The sequence below is a fragment of the Harmonia axyridis genome, chromosome 5 (assembly GCF_914767665.1).
Source record: "Harmonia axyridis chromosome 5, icHarAxyr1.1, whole genome shotgun sequence".
NCBI classification, from domain to species: domain Eukaryota; kingdom Metazoa; phylum Arthropoda; class Insecta; order Coleoptera; family Coccinellidae; genus Harmonia; species Harmonia axyridis.
Genome location: NC_059505.1, coordinates 16,608,055 through 16,634,343, shown reverse-complemented (window position 1 = coordinate 16,634,343; position 26,289 = coordinate 16,608,055). Strand labels below are relative to the sequence as shown.

Below are 26,289 nucleotides of genomic sequence, written 5' to 3'. Positions count from 1 at the left end.
CTCTTATTCTGAGTACCACAGAGTTTCAAATTTTAAGAACCACCTGACATGCTCAGTAATCAGTTTTCAAGTGGTAGGCTGCGATAACTCAAAATGCCCTTTTTTGAGTTATCTTGTTGGCAACGATATGACATATAGTCAAATTGCCAACGAGATAACTCAAAAAAGGGCATTTTAAGAATAACCTGGCATGCTCAGTAATCAGTTTTCAAGTGGTAGGCTGCGATAACTCAAAATGCCCTTTTTTGAGTTATCTCGTAGGCAACGATATGACATATAGTCAAATTGCTAACGAGATAACTCAAAAAAGGGCATTTTGAGTTATCGCAGCCTATCACTTGAAAACTGATTACTGAGCATGCCAGGTGGTTCTTAAAATTTGAAACTCTGTGGTACTCAGAATAAGGGAGATAGGCCAAACAAATGTTATATATTCGAAATCAGGGGAAAAAGAGCTAGTCAAATATAGAAAAATATACAGGGTGTTCCATTTGAAAAAATGAAGTTGCAATCAATATGTTGACCACTCTGTATATATTTCGTTTTTTATTTTAAAAAACACTAGTCGATTTCGTAAACTTTTGTAGAAAACATTTTTTTGTACCTCTTCTAGTAACAAATGTAAAGGGGGGGGTCTAATTATGGTGAAAAACCCGGTACCTACATAATTGTGATTATCGAATATTATTTTCTGGTGAGAGATATTCATATTATTGTGTAGTATTTTAAACTTTAACAAAAATATATGACTTGAATTATGAACAAGAAATAAAGAAAATATAACGAGTTAAAAAAAAAAAACTTCGAAAATGGGGGGCGCTGTCCAATATATTGCAACAGGCGCAATAGTACCTAGATACTGCTCTGTCTGCACCCTTGTGATCGATATGATTGTTCCATTCTATATTTCTGTAAACACCTATTCATTGATATTCTCGACTTCGTACTCGTGATATTCCCATTAAAGTTTTTCCGGCTATTCTCCATAATATTTTCATTTCCGTTGTTTCTATTACTCTTTTCGTCTCCGCTGTTTCAGGACGGGTTTTGAAAGTATTATTGGTCTCACTGCGGTCTTATATATCCGGGATTTCGCTACAATATCAATGTCTTTATATTCTTCCATACAAAGTTATTAAGGCATGACGCTATTCTAGTTGCCTTTACAGCGTGGTTTCTTACTTCAGAATCAATATCACCATAGCCAGATATTCCCATTACGAGATAATTAAATTTCGGTGTGTTCCCCATTGATATTGGATTGAATATTGTTGGCAAAGTATATTTTCGATAGTTTGAGTTATTGGCTTATCATAAAGTAGGTGTATTACGTATTTTAGTTGTATAATGTCGAACGCTTCTTCAAGTCCGACAAATTACATGATTGCTGACCTATTGTATTCAAAAGATTTTTCAGTTATTTTTCTGATGAGTGATAACGAATATGGTATGATTTGGTTATCATTTCATTCATTTTATTTGTTATAATTCAGAATGAATCTTGTTGATTAGTGTTGTTAGTTGCTTGCTCCCATACTTGGAACTTGATAAGCTCATTTTTAACACCAGGAGTTTTTTATTTTTAGTTTTTTGTAAAGCTGTTGTTCCTTTTCCTCTATGCAGATGGTGTCTTTAACTTGAATTTTGTTTTCTTTCGATCTTTTCGGACTTGTATAGGTCCTTCAGGTATTTCATCCAAGCACTTTTTTCAATGTGAATATATATACTCGCAATGATTTCCTTTCGTTTAGTTTCGGATCAATCGCCATATCGGTTTTTGACAAGTTTAAAAATCGTGTTGCATTTTTTTTAAATTCTCGAAGTTTTTTTTTATCTGAATTTTCGTTTTTTACTCTTTTCTATTTCTAATAAGTTGCTGCTTATTATGCTTGTTATGTTGTTGTGCTTGTTATGTTGGTTGTTCAAATGATATACTTTTTAAGGCATTGTTCTGTTCCTAAATATTTTCACAGAACGATGGTTTTTGATTTGGACGTATTTTTTGTTGAGTCCCCTTCCTGATTCCGAAAGCCTCTGTTGCTGCTCTTTCAATATTCTATTTTAGTTTCTTCCAGCTGGCGATAACGTTTTATTTCCTTTCAATTGGGTTTTTGTATATTTTATATAGTAGTCCATTTCGGTATAGTTCCCTGACAAATGTATCCCAAAACAACTCAACGTTAATCTTTTGTTCTGTTTTCTTGGTTTGCTGCGCTTTCTGTATTTTAGTGTTATTCTCATCTTTCTGACGTTGGAAGAATTAGGTTCTTCAGATCTAATATTTGCAGTGTATTTGTTAGTATATTGTAAGATGTAGTCAATTGTGGGACCATGGTTATTTCTGAAAGTGAATGAACTGAACTGTTTTGTGATCGAAAAATGTGTTGGGATATAATTCTGACCTGTTTACGTCGAAGGAACCATGCACCGCTATAGAGATGGAAGGTGTATATGAAAGGGAACTCTGAGATAAAGTAGACCTTTTGAATTGACTGAGAACGCCGTTGTAAATATTAATCATTAATTGTCGTTCAATATTTCTTCGTTGAAGCGTTGTTTTATGCCAATGGCATTTTGCAGTTGAGCATGAAAGTCTTCACGCTCTTTTTAAGATTTAAAATCTGATGAGGTGCATATACTGATAAGTGATATCATATTTAAATTTTCAATTCCAGTTTGCATTTTCACAATCAATATACGTGAAAATGTTTAGCTACATTGCTTCATACTGTCATGGTTTTTTTTATTGCTATTGGTACTCTCTCCTTTTTATATAGACCACTGTATAGTACTAGGTATATGTCATCATACCGAGTGTTCCTAAATTGGATGCACAAAGGAAAATGAGATAACTTGGATAATTTTAAGAACTATAAACATTTTGTTTTTGAGAAACAGGGTATTCTACTTTTTCGTGATTGTTATTACGGTTTACCGAATCTTTATCAATCTTCGTTACAGATTGGGTGAATCAGTAACTCATAATAAATTCATTCATCAAAGCTTACTAACTGGTTCTTTATAATAATTGGATTCTCCTGAGGATTACTAGAGAATTGTTCGGAATTTTTTTCTCGAATTCGGTAGCAGATACGACAAAACTACAAGAAACCAAAAACTGTAGTACTTTATCAAAGTTTCTTCAGATATTTTGAACGACCAGTTGTCCACCAAAAAGTAATGAACGAAAGAAGCGGACACTATTTCAGAAAAAAAATCACCCTGTAGATTTCCATTGAAAATTAGCATATAACATAAATCTTCAAATTGTAATATCTATGCCAAATTTGAGTTGAATATCGTGTGAAAGGATGAGAAAAAAACTTGAAAAAAATTAAATTTTCACAATCTTCATCCTGAAATCAAAGCGTTAGCAAACCTTTGTAGAAAGGACTTTTTTCTTCAAATGGTCGGAGGAATCTGTTATTTTCGTTTTTATTTTCAATAGAGGAACACCCTGTATAATTTTTGTCATGACCACTTTTTCTCAGATTGTTGTCGTGCGTTGATATCAATTTTGAGTTCCTTGTTCTTTGTTATTGAATGTTTTCATTATCCAACACTCAATACGTAGTATATTTCTCTTTTTCCTGAGTTTCCTGAGTTTTCCCTTCTCGAGTATGGGTCGTCATCGTGAAATCCGTCCTAATCAGAGGAAAACTATCGGTTCTGTGAGCTGAAAGTTATTTCACCCCAGGCAGGCTGCTAACCTGACCTGGGAATCCTCCTCCTTTTTCGGGGCTTGGGACCGGCAGCATTTCCCTGAGCTACTCAAACCACCCAGGATCGGGCAGGCCCATAATAACTTATTATACAAAATATAAATTGCTTTTCTCAGTTATTTTCCAGTTTGAATTGAAGTTAATAATTTATTTTTTCTGTAATAATGAACGATATGAAATAATTAAATCAACGAATTAATCAATTACCTATTAACTTAATCTGAAATAGTTATTTGTTTTACTGGGCAGCAAAGTAGTAGATTGACTTTCACGACTGATAATTCAGCAAAGGCAGTCAATCTACTTTGCTACCGAGTTGAACATATAATGTTTTCTCCTATTGTTTATAATATTATATGTAGGATATTGTATTTGCAATTTATTTCAACTTTCACAATCCCTTTATTTTTCCTGTAGTGATAAATTAAAACAAAATTTGATAGAAATCGCAAATGTTGAAATGGTTGGTTGGTATGGAAATGTATATGTCTATATTAATTATATAGTTTGACAACTTATGAATAGTTTTATTGCAATTGAGAATTATCATTTTGGTGCCTAGGCAGGAAAAAGTAGTACTTTGCTGATTGATATATGTCTGCGAAATTAATATTGGCTGTCAATCGGAGAAAAAATGACTTATCTATACCTGAAGCTCCTCGGACTTAGATTTTTAACCAGCCATGAAAAATATTTGTTATATGTGATTTACAGTCCTCCATTATTTTAGGAATTATCAGATCTTTTGTCGTCATTATGATGCTTGCTTTCATGAAAATCATTTCGCTTTGTTGGAGAATCATAGGAATAAAATGATTGTTGACTGATCTGTTATAAATTGAAATGACAATTATTTTACATTTTACCAGGATGGTAGTTTTGTTCAATACATTCCGCTCTGTGGCCCATTTCGAAGTGAAAATATACATATATCGAAATGCAAATATTTTGAATGGAATAAAATGTTTTGTATATTTTTTCTGCTTTTCATATATTGTTAGTGAACCTATTGTCAATTTGAAAAAAAAAGTGGCCCATTTCGAAGTGAAAATATACATATATCGAAATGAAAATATTTTGAATGGAATAAAATGTTTTGTATATTTTTTCTGCTTTTGAGTAGAAGTTTAAATTATCCATGACCAAGAAGCTTATATCAGCTTCTAATAAATATTTAATGAATTCGATCCTTGCTTGATAGAAATTTTCAAACATATGAATGGAAAATACTTTGTTCCATTATTATTTTATGTTTTAATCTATTCATATCACTGTTCATATCACATTTCGTAAAACCCAATATTAATTGATTTTGTTATTTATCTGTGTATATCTTTTTTCAATCACCTTGAGAAATATGAAAAGCATATTTTTGAATCATTCGACATTTTCGAATGGATTCAATTTCATTAGATATAATTTCTCAAGTGTAAATGTTAGTCTGATTTAATCACTGTATTATCGGCGAAATAGTGAGGTGAACATATTTAAACCTTCACCTTAAATTTAAATTGTGATTTGAATAGACTTGGTGACTCTGAAAAAATAATAAAATCGAAATAGAGGTTATTGTTTTTTCTTGTGACTAGATGAATAGTCAAATTTTTATTTTTCTTATTATCTATATTTGATCGGACGAAGTACTATTTCCGACTTATTCGGACGATGACAGTGTAAACAACAAGTACCACACGTTTTTAGCGCAATTTTTCACTACGACTTGAAATGAAATGATAAACTACTGGAAAAAATGTCATCATTAAATACCTAATAATAATAATGAATTGTCTTGTTTTCACTCAGATCTCGAAACGATTAAAGAAACTACAAGCTTCAAAAAATCGAAAATAAATTGAAATTCAATTTTGATCCCTCAATTTTTTACAAAAGTTTAAATATTGGCGGGAAATACGGGTTTTTATATAAAATTATTATTCCTTTTGAAGTTTTTTCTAAGTTACGTTAATAACCTTCTGACATTTTCACCTGGTCGGAAGATAAAACATCGAAAAGCGTTAGATAATTCCTTAGACCATTAAAATATCGAAGAGGAAGATGATTTTAGAATTTCGATTTTTTTTCAGATTTTGGAATCAGAGCCAGGTTTGCTGTTATCCGGGAGATAAATATTTCTTGTTCTTCTTGTGGAATTTCCGGTTATGAAAATGAAGATATCCGGTTCATAGCAGAAGTTTTCATCGAAGAATACTCCGCAGATATTATGTCTGAAGCACCCTTCGATGAAATAATTAATTCGAAAAATGTGTATAAAGCAAATTTTATAAGAAAACCCTCTATTTAGTCTTCAGAAGAACTGTTGAATTACGTATTCATCAAGAGCTTAGATGCAATTTTTCCAAATATTTCTATTGCATTGCGAATATTTTGTACATTGGCGATATCGGTTACTAGAGCTGCCGAACGAAATTCTAGTGTTTTAGCAAAAATGAAAAATCATCACCGTTCTTGTTCAGCTCAATATAAAAGTTTTTGGACTTCGACTTAGAATCAGATATACTCCGTGAAATTGATTTTGACTCTATTATCGAGCTGCACAGAAAAGCCCAATTTCAATAGCCACTTGTGTGTTTTGTAAAAAGTATAAATTTTGCTGAAAGAATGTTCTAATTCTTTAATGTGGTCAATTTCAAACCTACATCCCATGCATATGGGATGCAAATGAAGAAATTTGAAATTGTGTGTGATATGTAGATAAATAATACCTAATGAATTTTAATGCATATCAGAAAATTATCATGGAATAAAAACATAATAGCCACTTGTGTGCTGTGTAAAAAGTAAAAATTTTCCTGAAAGAATGTTCTAATTCCTTAATGTGGTTAATTTCAAACCTACATACCATGCATATGTGATGCAAACGAGAAAAATTTGAAATTGTGTGTGATATGTAGATAAATAATAGCTAATAAATTTTAATGCATATCAGAAAATAACCATGGAATAAAGACAAAATCCGCTATCAAAAAGGGAAATGAATGCAAAGCCGATAAATTTGCAATTCTACATTTTCAAGGGTCTGGCTCAAAATGGCGGATGCGCCGGGTCTCCACATTTCATATCTCCCTGGATCCGTAATCTCGTCCGTAATTCCTCTCGACGGTCCTGTTCTGATTTCAGAATTTTCGCCAGAATGTTCCAGATCGAAATATCCTCGCTCGTGAGAGATTGTAACTTCTGATTCCATGGCTTATTTCTAAACACTTTCAGCGCATTTCTTTCTCCGGACCAGTGTTGGTTCGTCGCTTTGTTCTCTGAATCTGCGTGTTTTTCTTCTTGCGCGGTTTTTTGACCGGTAGGAAATCGAGAGTCTGCTAAGATATAACAGATCATGGGTATGTCTGGTTGCCTCCTTCGAGGAGGTCCGTGAATTAGAACTAAAAATATTATTATCAGAAACTAGAAATGGCTGTTTACTAGGACGTATATGAAACACAATTAAAAACATATATTTCAGTCATGAAACGTTTATTTTATGGAAATAAAACTTCAGAACCTTTTTCGAGTTACTTAATAGCATATTTTTCTAAGACAGAGCAATACGGTCCATTAGTGATGACGTCACACATCGCCATTTCATTCTCCTGTCAGTGTGCGGAATCCAAACAAACAAATTGTCAATCAAATTAGTACGTTGTCGTTGAAAAAATTATTTTGATAAATAAGATTATTTAAGGAACGATTTTACTATTAATTGATAGACAGAAGGAACGAGATTAATGCCAGTATGTTCGAACTTGAAGTACAACTAATAAATACGGCTTTCCACAAAATCTGAGGATTGATACAGGATTCAAACTTACTGGTATTAACCTCGTTCCTTCTGTCTATCAATTAATACTGAAATCGTTGCTCAAATACTCTTATCTATGAAAATAAGCCAATTCCTTCAACGACACCGTACTAATTTGAATGACAATTTATTTGTTTGGATTCCGAACACTGACAGGAAAACCAAAAATGGCGGTGTGTGACTTCACACTAATAGAGCGTATACCAGCATTTGTTGGCAACTTTGTCGGCTTTAGGAATGTGCTCAAACATGTTATCTCAAGAAAGAAATAATAATATATCTTTGAATTGTAGTGTTCAACTACTGAACTACAACCTACTCGGTTGTAGTAATAAAATTTGAATTTTATGGTTATATTCAAAAAGCAACCGCCAAGAAATTATTTCTAAATTCAAATTGCTGGCCGAAGCAATCAATGATGCTGTGTTATGAATAATAAACGAAAATCTTTCAGAGACGTTATGGCAGATTTTTCAAAATAGACTGATAACACATTGAAGGGTTTCAACACCATGTTCTTCGGAGGAAAACAGTATTGAAGGAAAAATGCATGGTTGAATATGGAGTTGCTATTTGGACTAGTGATTATGATTGTAAAATTAATTTCTGCTGAACAAATTTTTCATAACTAAGCGGAATTATCTTGAAAGCGGTTACTTTTTCCGGGGGGGGGGGGAATGCAAAAATGCATAATTTTTCTGATTTTACCAGTGGCGTAAAAATATGGGAGAAGATGGCTCATGATTCCCTTCTTGTACGCCACTGGTGGCATCAGAAAATGAGATTTCTTTTAAATAAAGCACCTATTGAACAGAAACATCTTTCAAATGTGATCGAACAGTTTCGAATAAATATTACTTTTAATTTTTCATGTTCAACACATTGTATCTCTGCAACGAACAACATTTAAGAAACGAAATATTGGGAAAGTCTTATTCATTTTTCTAGGCGAATCTTCTGTTTCAATTTGGCACCATAGTTTCGGGACATCCTGTATGTATCAATATGACAAACAATTTGGGAAAATACATTCATAACTTCTGAAAAATTTGAAAAAACTCATATCCATCTACCTTCAGTCAAATAATAGTTACCTATTTATAATACAAGTGCAAAAATTCTGCTATTCCACCACGAGCTCAAAATTAAAAAACGAGCCACGAAGTGGCTAGTGTTAGAATGAGTCCCTTACGTACGAATATTCTTATTCTTTTCATGGAAATGGATTATTTCCATAAATATCGTTTAGTGATTTTTGAATTAGGCAAAGTGGTTTGGCAAAACAGTTCTCTGTATCACAAAATTCGACAGATGATGGATTAATCCATGGCAGAATAGTTTCCAGTACTAACATAATAATAAAAATAATAAAATATAACCATGGATAATCTAAGATATTCTCATACGATTTTGTGCTACAAGGTGTGGCAGATTGAAGCACAGAATTAGAAAAAGATTTGTGCTAGAAATTGTTAAGAAACAATCAATTGATTGATAATATTCGATGTATTCAATACATCCCAGTAAACACAAGTTGAATTACTTCACAAACTTCAATAAATGGTAGGTGAAAGGTACGGTCTGCATTGCCAGTTGAACAAGGCAGTCGTAACGATATAAGTATTCTTCAATGGTCCAATTTTAACGAGATATCAACAATCCATCGACTCATTCATCTACAATATTATAATTATTGATCCATAATTTCTATACGCATCACCAACTTGCTTACTTGCAGATTTTGATAGAGTTCAATGAATTGAAGGTTGTTCTGTTTTTGGTCCCTACCCATTGAAGAGCATGGGAAATTTTAAATACACAATGCTTAATCAATGGTTTGCAAGTTTCATACAAAAAAAAAATTATGTGATAAGTATACATTTTTTTTCATATTATTCATATATGACAGTATGCACACAGTAATGTTACTGTGTGCATACCTATTGACCTATATGAATATATATTATTTTCAAAATTTATAATGTGTAGCTATAAATTCATTTTGAACCGAGTAGCCAGTCAGGTGGAGGTATTGAAATGTTTTATGAAAAAACTACCCCATAAATTCCTCACTTTATAGAGTACTGAAAACTTGTTTATATTTTTTCCTCAAATGGTTTTCTTTTAAAGACACAACCACTTTTGAGGAAAAGTTGAAATAGAAGTTCTAATTTATGAAGTATGTGTACGATTATTTTTTGTTGGGCATTAGTTAAGGTTTTCATTTGTAATTTAGCGCTGTTTATGAGAGTATTGTTCTGTTTCTGTTCCAGTGTAAATAAGTAACTAAAAATGATGTGTTTTTGTATTCCGACAGTCAGTTCTTTCGATGCAAATATAAAAAAGGTTATATAATTTAGCGAAATGAGTGTTTTTCATATTGATGATATGATACTTTCTTGGCAAAGTGAATCTATTAATTCTGTCGCTTAAAAGATTTAATCGACCTCCATATCTGAACTGATACTTATGTAAAACTAGGAATTAATTCGTAATCAGGTGATGAAGTTTCAATAAGTAGACCATGACATTTCAGTTACAAAAAATGTAGGGAATAGTAAAAATACCAATGGATAATCCGAAAAATAATAATAGAGTTGAAACTTCTACTGATATTTTCGAAGCTTTCTGTTTAAAATTTGAAAATCAAATACAAGTTTGGTTTTCTATAATCAGCGATCTCTAATAGACAACAGAAATTAATTCTTCTGACAATGATCGCAGTCCTCAGAACTTGTAAGATATTCTGGCTTAGAGTATAACTTGAATTTGATATATTTGTTATTTTGTTTGATCAGTAATGATAGTATTTACAGAAAAATATCAGGAAATTTAAGATTAACGACATTGAGCAGAATAAATTCAGGGATTATATCATCAATTTGTAGTATTGATTATTTCGGATATTAGTATTGACATTATTTTCAATCATTTCATAATATAAGGTTCAAAATTTAGTTATGATTATTTTTCCTACAATTAAATTGAAGCTACTCAATGAAGAATATCAAATCCACTAACTGCGTATACATATGTCCTGAAGCAAATGCCATTCATTCAATACCCGGATAGTGGAAATCACTACATATCAGCAAAATATCAAAATCATTAATTATGCGAAAGCTCGACTCCAACTGTGAGTAAATAGGTAACCGCAAAACCATACCCCAGGAGGTAAATAAACAGCACATATACACCCGAATAGCCCCGCATGAGACCAAAATCCACATCCACATCCTCAGCATCACTCTGGAACCGTGCGGTAGATCCAAGATCCTTATTTATCGCCAAGATGCCATCCCCTCCATCCTTCCTGTCTACTCTATAAATTAAATAAATCAATAATCAACCAAGTGGTTAATAGCCAGCAAATTATTTCTGAAATCTGCCAGTTTTGTTCGTAAACCTACGAAGTTTAAATGAGAGGTTTACAGCTATAAAATTGATTATTTATGTTTCAGCTGATCTGCCTCGCTCCTCATGTCATTCTGCTTATATCATCTTTTCGGATTAAGATACTGCTTTTCTGGATCTCTCTCATAATTTAGATCGCTTATCCAGGACATTCACATTTAAGGTTCTCTTTCAGGTATATTCATGATTTCAACATTATTATTTCTCAAACTTCATTCTTTGGCCAGGCGCCGAATTTCAAAGGCCGATGTCTAGATACCTATCGTTGATCCTATGTCGACATATCCGATTTAGGTTGGAAAAGGAATAACTTAAAAACTAAACCCTATTAATGGTAAAAAAAACAAGTTGATTCATGCGCAGCCAACACAATTAAATTGTTTTGTGAGATGAATGATTGTATTTTCTCGAATCGAAAACAAAACGACAACTGTATACCTACGTTTTCTGAGAAATAAATGAAAACAGATAGTAAATGATGTCGCAGTAATTGAACTGGGACAGCACAAAACATTCAACATGAACTTTCCTCTGGTGGGAAGTTGAGAACCGCCTGGAAGCACAAATAAGCCTCTATCTGAAAAACGCCGACCCAATTGTTTCCCGTATAAAAATTCATCTCATTATCCATTTTCAACCCCACACTGAACCAAAAGTTTAACTACATTTAATGAAAAAGTTCATTGCATTCATCAATTCTTCAAGCGATGAACAGAAACCTAACAATCAGAAGCCGTTCATCATAATGATGAATTTTTTTCATAGTATCAAGGTACAACTCACTAATGAAATGTTCATTATTTCAATGTTTGGTTCACTTTTCGATGAGTTGTTCTTTGTATCAACAATCTTTCTCGGCTTCGCTTTTTATATACCATCTGTGATTTTTGCATTCGTCCACTCATCAGCATACACTTACCCGTTGTTTTCGGTTTTTTGTATCTTCTCGTCACAAAATTTCAACATGTAGTTACCGAAGAACTGAACTGAGTAATTCGCATCGAGAAAATTTGTCTGGGCTGTATTGTACAATTTATTGTGTTTCATTCAAATTGAAATTTATTTGTGACATCAATTTTGAATTGACTATATCTACAGATGTTCCTAAATTGGAGGTACAAATAAAAATGATCATTTCAAGAAAAAAAGTCGTATAACATGAGTCTGCAAACGCTTTGTTTTTCAGGTACAGGTGTTTAAGTTCAAGTTTTTTTTTTCAGAGCACCTTCCCTTACGAGATATTCAACTTGAACTGCCATAGAAGATATTCCATTTCAAAGTTCTCATCATGTGATATCCTAATTTTAAATCCAAATCTACAGGGTGAATTTTTTCTGGAAGAGTGTTCGCCTTTTTCCTCAGAACTTTCCATTTTTGTGAACCACTGGTAGTTCTCTCTGGTTCAGTACTACACTTTATGGTTTGTTGAAGTTTTGTCGTATCTGCAATCGATTTCGAGAAAAAAATTCAAACAGATCTCTAAAGTAATTCTCAAGAAAATCCAAATTATTATAAAGATCCAGTTAGGTAGCTGTGATAAATAAATTAATTATTAGTTTTGGTCCTTATTTACCAACTCTATATCGAAGATTTATAAATATTCGATAAACTGTTATATGCATCAAAAAATAATGGGACTACAAGAAACACCCTGTATCTCGAAAACAAAGCATTTGCGAGCTCATTTATGTGCAATTTTATTTTTAAAATAAGCCGAGAAATCTCTCATTATCCTTCGTAACTCCAATTCAGGAACACTCAGTATAATAACAATCGAATTGGTAATAAAAAAAATTATTTCGAGTAATTTGGTCCAAACTTCGTTATTAAACATCTTTTTCTCACATTATAGTTTATTATTAGAGTAAACAATGACGTCAAATAATTTGTTTTTGATTACCCCCCCAAGAAAAAAAAAAGATCTACAACCTTGACTTTGTTTGAATTTTTCGTGTTTCAACAGTTCAGATATTGTGGTTTAATTTATGACGCCTGCTCTACTAAGTTGGAGTAGAACAAAATTAGGGATATTATAAATGCTTCGTTATGGAGTCGAGGCGATTGTTTCAATTGGGATTTTTAATTCATTGGATTGTCTCTAATCACAGCAGTCCAGATTTCCAGTCGAAAGTTTGTTCGACATAGAAATGTACATTTCAAAAATAAGAGATTTGATGATAAATTCATTATACCACATCGTGAAATAGCTTTATTCTTGAGATGTTTCACTTACTTACTTTCACTTATTTCTCCTAATAATTAACCCTCTGAACTAATAACATTTCCTTCTGAATTAAAATTATTAACAATAAGTTCAAATATACGAGTAAACTCAAAACATTTCTATTATGTGAACGGTTGATGTGTTTGATCATTTATTTCCATTTTACCTCTCTTGTCGTGAAAGGGTATGCTGATTTGTTACTGACGCTTATGAGTACGCACATTATAGACAAAGTAATTTTTTTATCTCGGTCATCTTCCTTTTTTTATACTGGACTTATGGTTCATTAGTCATTAGTTCATTGAAAATCATTGTGGGTTTAGTTTAATAGCTTTGCTAAACTTCGCTCTGGATGTTACGTTTGCCAGTCATATTGTTTTGCTTTCCTTTCTGAGTATAGACGCTATTTATTTATTTATCTCGACTATTGCATGAACTTTCATCAAACGTAACTAAATCTGTAACTATTTTAGAGCTAAACGTTACGAATGTTGCAGGATTATGCTCCTCTATTCTCCTTTCTGATCAAACTATTATCGGCTTTATTGAAATTGATTTAATCAAGGAACCATTTATCTTCAACGCACCACCATCAACGTGATGACCAACCACTAATGATCGCCTTCACTGGAATATTTCCTATAAACTCAATTTTTTAATTGAAGTACAAAATTAATTCAATCTCAAACATATACATATATTAAACGTTCAGTTTGTGCAATTATTGATATTAATTTCTGCTGTTGAAGAAGACGCATGAGGAGCAAAATAACATGAAACATTTTTTTTGTGCAAAAAATAAGTTGTCTGGGTCATCACTAAGAAATTTGTTTATTTCATCTCGACTGAATGGATTTTTTTGGACTGTACTCTTGGTTTTTTCAATAAGTTTCGGAAATTTTGATACTTGGCCGTAGTTGCCTATTCCCGCAGCTTCAGAGAATTTTTATTAATATCCATATCGCTATCACTATCCATTCTTGGTTATTATAAACACTAATCTACTTTTTAGACTCAGTCTCATTCAAACGTAAAATTTGGTGGGTTTCGTGGATAATTAATTTAACAACAGCAAATGACGAACCAATTCGCTGTGCTTACTATGTGATATGGTGGTGCCGTATCATAGTAACCGCTGTGGACGAAAATTGTTTGCAGACGAAAAATACTTGCTTTCAATAATAGTCGATATTTCAGTCGGAAATTAGCAGTGACGGCTCGTGCCCTCGAGATTTGGGTCGGCCACACACACACACATATATATATATATATATTTTTTTTTAAATTCACACTAGCGTGGTTATATATATAAATATATATAAATTTTCCCACACCCCTTATCATACTTATAACTATATAAATAAATATATATAAACAAATAGATTTCCACGTCACCCAAGAGGACGGGTTGGTTTTTTGTTTTTAATGGGAAACCTCACCTAGAATAGCCCTATTATAACCCAATATAAAAATGTAGTTCTCAAATCAATGAAAACTGAAATAAAATGAAACTCTTGAAAAAACAGAAATAATAAAATATTCAATTATCAACATAAAATATATATTTGAATAAACATAGAGAAAACCTCTCACGAAAACATATAAATAAATGTATAAAATATAAAAAAATCTTATAAAGACCACAAAAAATATTGTGGAAATGACCGCATGTATTCTGGTCGAAAATGTATGAGCTTGCTTACCCTTTATTCATTTTTATAGATCAAATCAATTCGACGATCTTTCTTTGTCGCGAAGTCATCAATTATTTTCTCGAAAAAAATGTTTCCTCTGGCTAGTTCTTTAACTAAACCTCTTTCGATTGATATCAGTGCCAGGTTGTTTAAACGGTCTTGAGACATCATGTTCCTACTGAAAGATTTTATTCTTTTGAGCGCTGAAAAACTTCTTTCTACTGACGCGGATGTTGGTGGCAGGGACAAAATCATACAAAATAACTTATATAATTCAGGAACATCGGAAACAATATTATTTGAGAAAATTAATTCCGTAATACCATTCAGCATATTTGAATTGCCGAAGATAGCATTGTCCCAGTACATGATCAGAAAATCAATACCTAACTACTATCGAACGGCATAAATAAGTTCTTTTCTGATTAGGACATAATGTCTCATAATTAACCATTCATTTAATTATCAAATATTTGAAATAAACTGTAAAAAGTTGCTGCTTGACGCTCTGCAATAGGATAACCGGCCAGCCGACCCTGTGTATTGGGAAGCGACCTTACATCGAGTTGTTGTGTCGTTCTACTGAGTGGTCGTATTCTGGGCGTATGTCGTAGTATCTTTTCCTTTACGTAGCGCTCTCGGTAGCGCTGGTTCCGCCATCGGCTCTCGGCCGACCTAACGTGATGAGATGCTTTCAGTGATATTCCAGGAGTTGCAATTGTATAATTGTAACATTTGTGTTACATTTCAGACCTAATGTTACGGTGTTACGTACAATTCTGGAATAACTTGTTTGGGGTGATGTTACGAAAAGTAACCATTTACGATTGTGGTTTGTTACAATTTATGAAAGGGAATAACAACGCTGGATGCTTTGGAAATCGAATATTAGGTGGGTCCGAAAGAAAATATTGGCCGGTATAAGTTATATTTTCCTGTTCTGAGTGGAAATATTCATTACCGAGGGAATTTGGATATCGAAATCGATAACTCCGATTGAGTTTGAATGAATTGAATATCTAGAACTATTTTCTATTTCCTGATAATTTTTGGGTCGGCCCGGCCGACCCTGCCGACCCTGACGAGCCGTCACTGGAAATTAGGACGCTAAATGTCACTTTCCTCAGAGGTCGACGAAATGGGAAAATATTTTAAGACAAGTTGCAGAATGGGCTTCTATTCCAACACGAATAATTAATTTGAAATCGAGCGACGAAGGAATCGTACGTTTCCACTTTTGAAATAATTTACAACCACAAAACGAAGAATATAACTGAAAACAATGCTCTAATGAGTTCATTACTGCACTGTTTTCGATACTGTAAGGAACTCATTACTATAATGAAATAGAGAAAAATCATTTACGATGCTCATTTCCTCAAACGAACGTTTCTAGAAACTAACAGCACAATGAATTGAACCCAAGATGAAATAATTAGGATCGTTACTTCAATCTAAAATGATCGAATTCTGAGGAGTGAGGTACGTTGCCAATTTGTTGCACAAATTAGTACACCGTATCCAAAGAAATGGTCGAATATAGTGGGACCGGTGAATGTCAAAGACAACCAGCAACAAGCCGCCCAAGGTGTACCACCCGTGAAGACAAGCGTTTATTGCGCTCGTTCCGCCAAACTTAACGCTATATTATTTAATCACGATGTCTGTATTTTTGAGATTATAAGCCTAGATTGATCTCAAATGATAAGGTTAGACCCTCTGATTACAATCCATGGTCAAATTCAATTATGCTCGTCCGTCCGTAAACACGATAACATTCACAGGAAAACCTGATGGGAAGCTTGTGGATCTATCTATCATATCTAACTTGACCACAGATGTATCTGCTCCACATGGATTATCGAACTAATGTTTTCTATCATTGACTATTGACTCTGAGTGATACTCTTATTATTTAATTGTTCCGGTCTTTATTTGACGAAAGTTCATTTTAAAATTATGAATCAAAACAATATTTCACTTTTTATTTCTACGATAATTGTTTCGTCATATCATGACTTTTCAAGTGATCATTACTGGATACTACCATAATACCAAATTAAAATAATGTTTCAATTCATAATATCTCAATATTTATATTATTAGTTATTATTATTATATTCTCAAAAATGTTCATATAGTGTGCTTCAGCAAAATGGAATAAATGCTTTCTTTTCCGTCACTACAGAAAACTGTTTATTATTCAGTTTTTGAATTATTTAGAATATTCTATCCTATAAAGGATTGAGTATTGTGTAAGCGAAGTTTCGAACTTATTTCAAGTTCATCTTCAGATACTGTCAGACAGTGACTGAAAATGCACTGTCCGAAACTGCGAAGTTGCACAATATGTTAATTCCACAAGAGGTAATATACATAAAACTTGTAATTATTATTTTGATTTTATTACTTAGTTGGCAATGTCATTATTAAGTTCATTATGTCCTTGATGATAACCTAAACCTAAATGCTTGAAAAATCTGAAACGATCCCCTGAGTTTTAAACTGACTGCAGCAAACATCGATTTATGTTTCATTTCTGGTTATCAACTTTTTGTGAAGAAAAATCATACGCATACGCAGAACGCTATTTTGAAAGCCTTTATTTTTGAAGATTTACTAACCTTTTCAAATGAGACGTGAACCTAAAAGGAGGTATTAGTATCGTATCACTCATTTCGTGTAGATTGAGCCATATTTATTGATAACCGGAAAGTTTTCGAGATATTTTATTTCTTGTGTTTTTTTTTGAATTTCTCAGCTCACTTCCTTTTTCGTCAATTTTGTCTACGTTTACGAATTTTGATTTGAATTTTGGATTATTTTCATCAGAAAAGGATATGATATATATGAAAAAAACGAAACCATGCTGTATTAGATGTTTGATAAGAATTATTATGATTTGAAAGTTGGTATATGATTAACTAAATAGTAAATTTCTGATATAAATTTGCCTGCAACTTTCGAATTGAACAATTTATGTATGACAATATTATTCAAGAAACTTGCCAAATTCCTTCTATCTTTCCTAAAAAAGTTTTCGTTAGAATGCATGCACTAGTATTGTTTCAGCAGATTTTGATTTGGAAGGGGAAAGAAGCAAAGAATGGGAAGTATTGAATAAAATATTTTTATTGCAAATAAACTCAAAATTTCAGTAATAAATCTATTCATAAATTATTTTTGAAATAACCTCCATCATTCCTTTTACAAGAAGCACGTCCACTCTTACTTATTTGATCAGTTGTTACTTTCCGCTTGGAATTTACTCCCAATCTTCTCACTACTTCGTGTATTCTGATGGAGTTATATCCAGCCTTCTCGCTTCACGGAAATAATCAAAAATTATAATGAAATTTGGCCAAGTAGAGGTGAGAAATCATTCATTTACCAGAACTGTGAACTGTTGATTTTTGGTTATCACTAAATATGGCCCAAACGACATCAAATGAGTCATAGAATCACGTCCTTCAAGGTTCACTTCTAATTTGGAAACACCCTGCATATTGTCTAGGAATAGACGAATTCTTCCAAGCACCATGATGTTTGAGCATAGTGATAATGGCTCAAGTTTCTGCCAGATGAGTTGCTGATCTTCAACGCAGATGGTGACCTATATATTTTTCAGGATCGCACAAACCCTGATATGTCACCATGATATGGGATTTTGTCGAATGTGTTTTTTTCTTCAATTGGTTGTATAGTAAAACCGAGAGTAAAACGGCGTAATCTATAAGACATGAAACCCTTTTTCTGAACAATTCCGTGAGCGTGAAAACATGTACTTTTTTATCAGCTTCTAACTATTCATAAAATGCCGTTGGCATCCATCAAAGACAGCAAATATTAATCAATTAATATTTGCTGCATGATAATGTAAAGTTCAAACTTTTCATGTACCAAGTTCAATTAATATTTGCTGTATTAAGAACGTTTCATTCGGTTCCTTATGAGTAAATATCAGGCCATATTCACTTTTCACTTTGGACTACTTTGGCTGATTGATCCTTATTTAAATATTCGGTAGTTATCGATGCTAATATTCTTATTTGCTATATCATCAAAGTTTTATTACCATTTTGTATTTGGACCCTGAAGAACTCGGAGTCATTGGTAAACTATGATGGGGAAAAATAGACTTCAAGGTCGCGGTGCAATCATCAATTAGAAGAAAAGTGAAATGTACTCGGATCACATTGTTGTATCATTTTGAGCATAACTTGTTCAAAAAGACATATCATAGGACATAGAGAATTATTCGACAGTTCGAAGAACTTTATATTTCTTCGTATGCCATACACTAAGTGAAATGATTCAACATACGAAGCAATGAAAAAGATAAATTGAGGAAGAGTTTTAATGTTGTTGTAATTGACCATTCCCTTTCTACCCTTGGCAAATTTTTAGTTCTACTAACTGCTTAGAAATTAGAAAACTACTTTTCACTCCCACCCAGGTCTATCGAAGGGCATTACGGGCTCGAGGGGGATATGAAAATGCTGGCCTCCAGACGCTTTCGCCATTTTGAAATAGTCCCACTTAAAATGGTGAAAGCGCCTTATTCCCAAATTACGAATACATCGCAATTTGAATTTCTTCATCCTCTAAATAGCGTGTTATGTCTTAAGTCTGTTGTAAATTTTTGATATGCTTTAATATTAATTAAGTAGTATTCTTCTGCGAAACAGACACAACTTTATATCTAACGAAGACACGTTCATAATGGATATGCATACAATAAATGTCCCATCAAATATCATCAAGAAAAATATGAAAACAGGGCCGTAATTTAAAAGAAAAGGTGCATTAATTATGGATTCTTTCGTTTGCTACTCTTTTCGAAACCACTTTACATATATTTTCACTTCGCATTCGAACACCTTCTTCTTCAAAATGACATTAGGTTCACTCAGCATAAAAAACTAAATTGATTAGATAGAACTGCAAGTCCGGTATTATGTAGGAACATGGGTTGAAAAATGAAAGAATAGGAACAAGAACATGGGTATTAAAACTGAAAGAACTGTCATTTCAATTCAAAAGATATAAAAGATAAACAGTCGTTTTATTCCTATGATTCTTCTACAAAAAAAAAACAATTCAAACGGTAAAAATTGGAAATATTTGCAAACGTGCCTTATTGACAAGCAGGCCTAATTTTATTCGAACTAGCATTATATTTCAGATTCTTACTTCAAAACTACCGATACAGAATAAATATTTCGCACGCACTTGTTGTTAATATTTCATAATTGTTTATTTAATTGCCTTTCGGTCCTAATGCCTGTTAAAATCGTTTCATTATTTTGGGAACTAATTCTTGACCACAAAATTAGATAATAAAAAGATTCATATAATCAGACCGAAAACGAGCCGTTTTGGAGGTATGAGCGATTTTCGGTTTTCAAACTACTAGCGCAACTGAATACGATAAATTTCAGAAGATATTCCATGAGACCACCGTCCATTTCAATGGAGGAAGAACATGGTCGTATCAGCATAAGGGAATTACGTACTGTTTCGAAAAGACTTGGTTATGTTCGGATAGAGATAAGCCTCTGCATAAAGCCGAGGTGCTTCAGGTCCACTTCCGTTTGCACGGCCATACATGAAAACCATATAACTTATTTCAATATGAGAATAAGGCATTTCAGAATCAGGAGTAATAACTTTTTTTTAACAACAAAGTGAAAGAAGGTAAATAACTCGAATTGGATGGAAAATACTCCTGAACCGACTGAAAAACATTTTGATTGTAAGTTCAATGAACAAGACAGATCAAAATGAATCTTATATCCTATTTAGTTGCGCTCATAGTTAATTCGAATACCAAAATTAATTAATTAATTCGGTACCAAAAATCGCATATATTTCCAAAAGGGCTCAATTGCGGACCCATGTTTACATGAAATTTTTACTTATTTTGAGGTCTATAATCAGTTCTCGAAATAATAAAACTTTGTTTTCTAACACCCGGTATAATCGACGTCTTATTATATGTTTCATGAGGTTACTAAAAAAATCACTCAGGACTTTTTTTGTATGAATATACTAAAATATTACGGCATTCTGAAAATTAGGGCCCCAAAAATCACAAGCCCGGAGAAAATCACACCCGTCTCACCCCTTCTCGACAGCCAAGCTCCAACGAGTTTTTTACACCGATTCGAATGCCAAACTGAAATTGTTTAGCATAATATTATACCTAGAATTGTTATCACTTGACCCCATTTGCCATTCAAGCGATTGCCTGTCCGCTTTAAGGGGCTTACCTCCACTCTACACAAGAGAATTTGCATTCAAGATATCCCATATAAATTAAATTGGATCTGTATCAACATTTTCGGGATAAAATCATACTTGCGAACACATAATTACATTTTTCAATGACATACAAAATAAGCAATATCTATTGAACCAAATATTATATTTATTTTACTCTCAAAAAAACTTTACATTTTTGCATCTCTATTAGTGTGTAAATATTCACCAAGCCAGCAATTAATTCAAAGAATACGTATGTTGAATTAACGTATAACGTTCGTTAATTCAATGAACGAATTTCATTGGGACAACAAAATGCCTGTATTGGGCAACGAACATGTTCATTCTTATAATGATAATCGTACATTGCTTCAACGAATACGTACGTTGAATTAACATACAACGTTGGTTAATACAATGAACAAATTTCATTCGGGCAACGAAACTCAGTCATTGGGCCGATGAATTTTTAAACGTTGGACGTGCTGAAAAAGTATCAATAAACACCCCTTCCCCCCCAACAAAAAACATCACCTGTCTCGATGATAATTCGTCATTGTTTATTTCTCTAGAGATTTTGCTAAACCTTTCCTTTCTGAAGTCGTTTCCACTGGTTTTTTTCGGACATTTTTACCTACAATAAATTCCTGGATTTCTTCGACGCCGATGAACAATGCGTAAGTAATATATCTGATTTTCACATTCACAAAACACTGCGTACGATCGATGAAAGATTACCTATCATACCACATGATGCAAAGGGCGGTAAGACATGGAAAGCTTCGAAAACTAAATGGGATTAAAAACATATGTTCCGCTGAAAACATTTAGCATTCATCAGTAACTAGTTTCGAATTCAGAATCGTAGCAATTTTCCATATGTTGAATGTGTAAAAAAAAGGATATTTTTTGAAAAGTTGATACCACATTTTATCAGACACTTTAATTTGTTTGGAAGGAGATGGAGAATTCAATATTTTGTTAGAAATTTCAATTTTATTCATTCAAAATATCTCTTATATTATATGCTTCTGCTACAGAGGCATATTTCCATCCGTCGGGGCGTTTTATGATTATAATGTTGCTTCCTGCATTGGCCAGAACAGTTACAGAGCTTCTCCTGAAACAGTGACCTGTGTATCTCTCATACATGTCTTTTCCAAGCCATCTTGCAATCAAGTGTGGAATTTATCCTATTTTATTTATGTTTTACTTTATTATATTGTTTAATACATTTCCCCTCGAATATTTCAAAAATAATCTGTTACTTTTTGTATGAGGCCGCTGTGGTGCTCTATATCTCAACATAATCAGAATTTGATACAGCATCTTCAATGGCATCAATAGTTATATATAATAATTCTTCACGGCGACAAGCACTGCTGACACCCAAAATAAGGACAACCTACAAATAAAAAATATTACAAATTACTACTAATCTTACAAAATTATGGTTATGTCTGTACCTCATAAAGTATATATGTTGCGTTGTCAGCATCTTGAATAAATTCATTGATATAATCCCTTGATAAAACTTCAGATTTCTTTCTTCGGTATCAGACACTTGTGTTCTTAATTTTGAAAAACCTTTTTATATTAATAATTTCCTTAACATCCAATGTGATTTCAACATTGAGTAGACACTCCATAACATAGGAGATTTTATAATTTTCGATTTTTACTCAAAGTAAATATAAGTACATTTTCGGAAACATTTTTTACATGTTTCTTGTCACACCATTCACGAAATTGGTCTTATGTTTTCTCATTTATACTAACTTGGATTCAGTTGGTATGATTTAAGAGATGCATTTGCTTTTTCATATATATCTGATGGGGTTTTATTACTACTAGTATAATCTGCATCCATCTTCTTGAAAATAACTTGAAATTGAAGCAACTACGAGCAAATATATCTAAGGCCGCACCTACATTAGGTCCGCATTTCTCCCGATCCGATCCGATCCGGCGTTGTCCGATGGTCGGACGACGTCGGAAGAAAAACAAACACCTTTATCTTAAGGGTGTTCAATACCTTGTTCATACCACTGCTATTTCAGTGCTAATTTCAGTGCATTCCAATTCCAAAGTACAGGTCGGATTCATTTCATTTTTTGAGTGAACAATGACGTGATATAGTGAACTTGAAGATCCCGTCTCGATTTCCAAAAAAAAATCGATAGTATTCCGCAAATCGAACTTTGAAATTGAACACTTTCTTTAAATGACTATTCAGCTTCAGAGAGACTTCTCATTTCAAGTAACTCATCCACAAATGTTCATTGATATTATGTGTTTTGAATTGGTGCAAAAATTTTTTTAAAATTGCTTGATTTGCTCTAATTGTAGATGTTTTTCATATGGAATTATGCTTTTTGGAACGCCTCCCAAAGGTTTACGCCTTTTTGCAACATGAACGCCAATAGAATCTTGGACTGTATTTTATGGCTCGAGATGAATGACACTTTTATGATTTACGAGGGTAGGGTTTCTCTGATTGGCTAAAATTGTGTACATTACTAGTTTATGACAATATTGCACTGAAGAATAGGGAAAGGTAGAAAACTTGTTATGAAATCATTGTTAGAATTAGAAACGATACTGTTCCTAAAATATATATGCTAGCTGATTTTATTCGTAATGATGTCTGGAGAAGTACATTTTGAGCGCTTAGTATCATAAAGAAAATTTCAAAAGTCATAAAGAAATTAAGATGAAAAAAAGGTATCTGGATTTTTGCCGAAATATGGAAAATTATTAATATTTCAGAAATCTGACAAAAAATTCTCAAAAAAAAAAATTTCTTTTGAAAAACTCCCTATTCCCGAAACTCTATCTACAATATTTACCATTTAAATTTAACCCTGAAAATAGGCAATTCTTGATTAAGAAAATTTTCTCGTTTTTCCTTCATTAATATTAACTTGAAAAAATTTATAGTGAAAATTTTTCGCTTCGTGAAGCCATTCTTGTATACATACCTCCTTGAAAATTTCATGTCATAAAAGTTTAAGAAATTGCAATATTTTTTTTAAATAATCTTTTTCGTTAACTCAACTCTCTTGATTTATTGCCCTAGAGAAAGAGAACAATATACATCTCTTTCAACTCGAAGAGTTGAACGTTAAATCGTTATTCCAAATTTGAATTTAAAGCAAAGAATTGTGAAAAATATTGAGAATTTTTCTACCTGAAGTAAAAGAAATATTACCAATTCAAAAGATGATTGAATCGAATATTACTTATCTTCACCTATAGCCAATAAGAGTATTGCTGATTCCTATAAGCAATTATTTATATGTATATTATATTTCCTTGAGATATTAACGAGTCCAACTCATTGTTACATTAAATCCTGTTCTGTCCCCACAATGTCAGAAAGAAGTATGGTCTAAAATTTCTCAATTTTCCTGATTCACATGGTAGAAGTTCATCCAAATATATGCCATATTTTATTCCATCATTGAAAAAAATTTTTACAGGTTGAAGAGGAATCACAACTACTATTTCCAGATTCAGGGCCAATTGAACATATGCAGAAGAGAATATTGTGATTTTATTCTATACTGCGACAACGATTTTCACGTAGAAACCATTAAAAGAGATGAGAATATCTGGAAGAATATTATGGTACCAAAATTGAGAGAATTCTATGAAAATTGTATTCTCCCGGAGATAATAGATGGGAGAATTCCAAGAGGAATGCAAGTTCGCGAGCCAGAATCTTGAACTTATGCTTCAACGCGTAGGGCTTTCCCTCGCTTACCAAAAAAAGTTCTTGAAATTTAAATACACTTATAAAATATTTTTTCTCCGATTGACAACAAATTTCAATTTTGCAGACACATATCAATCAGTAAAGTATTACTTTTCCTGCCTACGCAGCATCATCAGAAATGATTAATGGGAAAAAAAAATTTCAAACTACAATTATTATGGACATATACATTTCCATGACAACCAACCATACGAACAATTGCAATTTGTATGAAATTTCATTTCAATTTATCACTACAAAAAAAATTAAAAGATCAATACTTATACATGGCCGAGCGAGTTTATCCGATTTGAAAAAATTATTAAATATTGAACTTAGATGAGCTGAATATATCTGTAAAAACCCCAAGTGTTCCGATAGACAGAACAAAATACAATCTTTTTTTTCTATTCTGTTACTCTTTTCTTATTGCCTTCACTAATTTTTTTACGTGTCAAATGTCAAATAATCATTTTGAATTTCAGTAGAATATCAGAAATTCTCATCCAAATAAACAAACCGACAACAATAACCTAATGAATCACATGTCTTATATTCCTATACCCACTTTTGTGGTCTCCAAAGGCGCATAAAATGAGAACTCAAAAGCTTCTCGAGTTTTTCATTCTAGAAATCTCAATATGCACTATTTATGATTTTCTCTGTGAAATCATACACTCAGAGATAATCATATATTTTTTTCTATTATCCATATTCGATATACGTCCATGACAGTGGTTCATTGTCATTTCTGTATTCACAATATTTACAGTAATTATCTTATTTAGTAATATATAACTAAACAAATATAACAAATTTTCCTTCTTTTGAAGAAGTTTTCCAAAGAATTTTGCTTACTCATAATAAGATTGTGATATATAAGGTTGTTACATATAATGGATATTCCTTCTGGGGGGTATATATCCCCCTTATCCCCCCCCCCCTAGGATACGCCACTGTATCTTAACTGAACTGAATTTCTAAAGTTTACAGAAACACAAATTTACTCTTTGCTGGGCTTCATCGAGAGTTGAGATTTTATTAGGGGCAATAAATACCAAACAGGCGGTTCTTCAACTTGAATGGGTGTGCCAGGTACAAATCTACCAAAAATTTTCGGGTAGCTCCATCTAGCGGAATTGCAGTTTCAGCGCAAAGTAGTCTACAACCTTAATGTTAGTGCCTACAATTGAAACGAAGCTTCCGAATTCTCGATTCCCGACGACTCACGACACTGTATACTGCCAACGTCGGATCGGATCGGATCGGGAGAAATGCGGACCTAATGTAGGTGCGGCCTAAGATGCATCGAAACCCTGGTGTGTGCACCGATTCGATTTGTTTCAGACTTTTCGAGACTTACCGGAGTTCTGTAAAGTAGTGCTCTTCAGAATTGTTCGAAT

At 32.8% G+C, this 26,289-nt stretch overlaps 1 protein-coding gene across 9 annotated transcripts in view; it reads left to right on the top strand.

The window, feature by feature from the left end:
- The window catches only part of LOC123679837 (rap guanine nucleotide exchange factor 4), a 697,170-nt gene that overhangs the window by 58,891 nt on the left and 611,990 nt on the right, over positions 1-26,289 (top strand). The window lies entirely within an intron of this gene.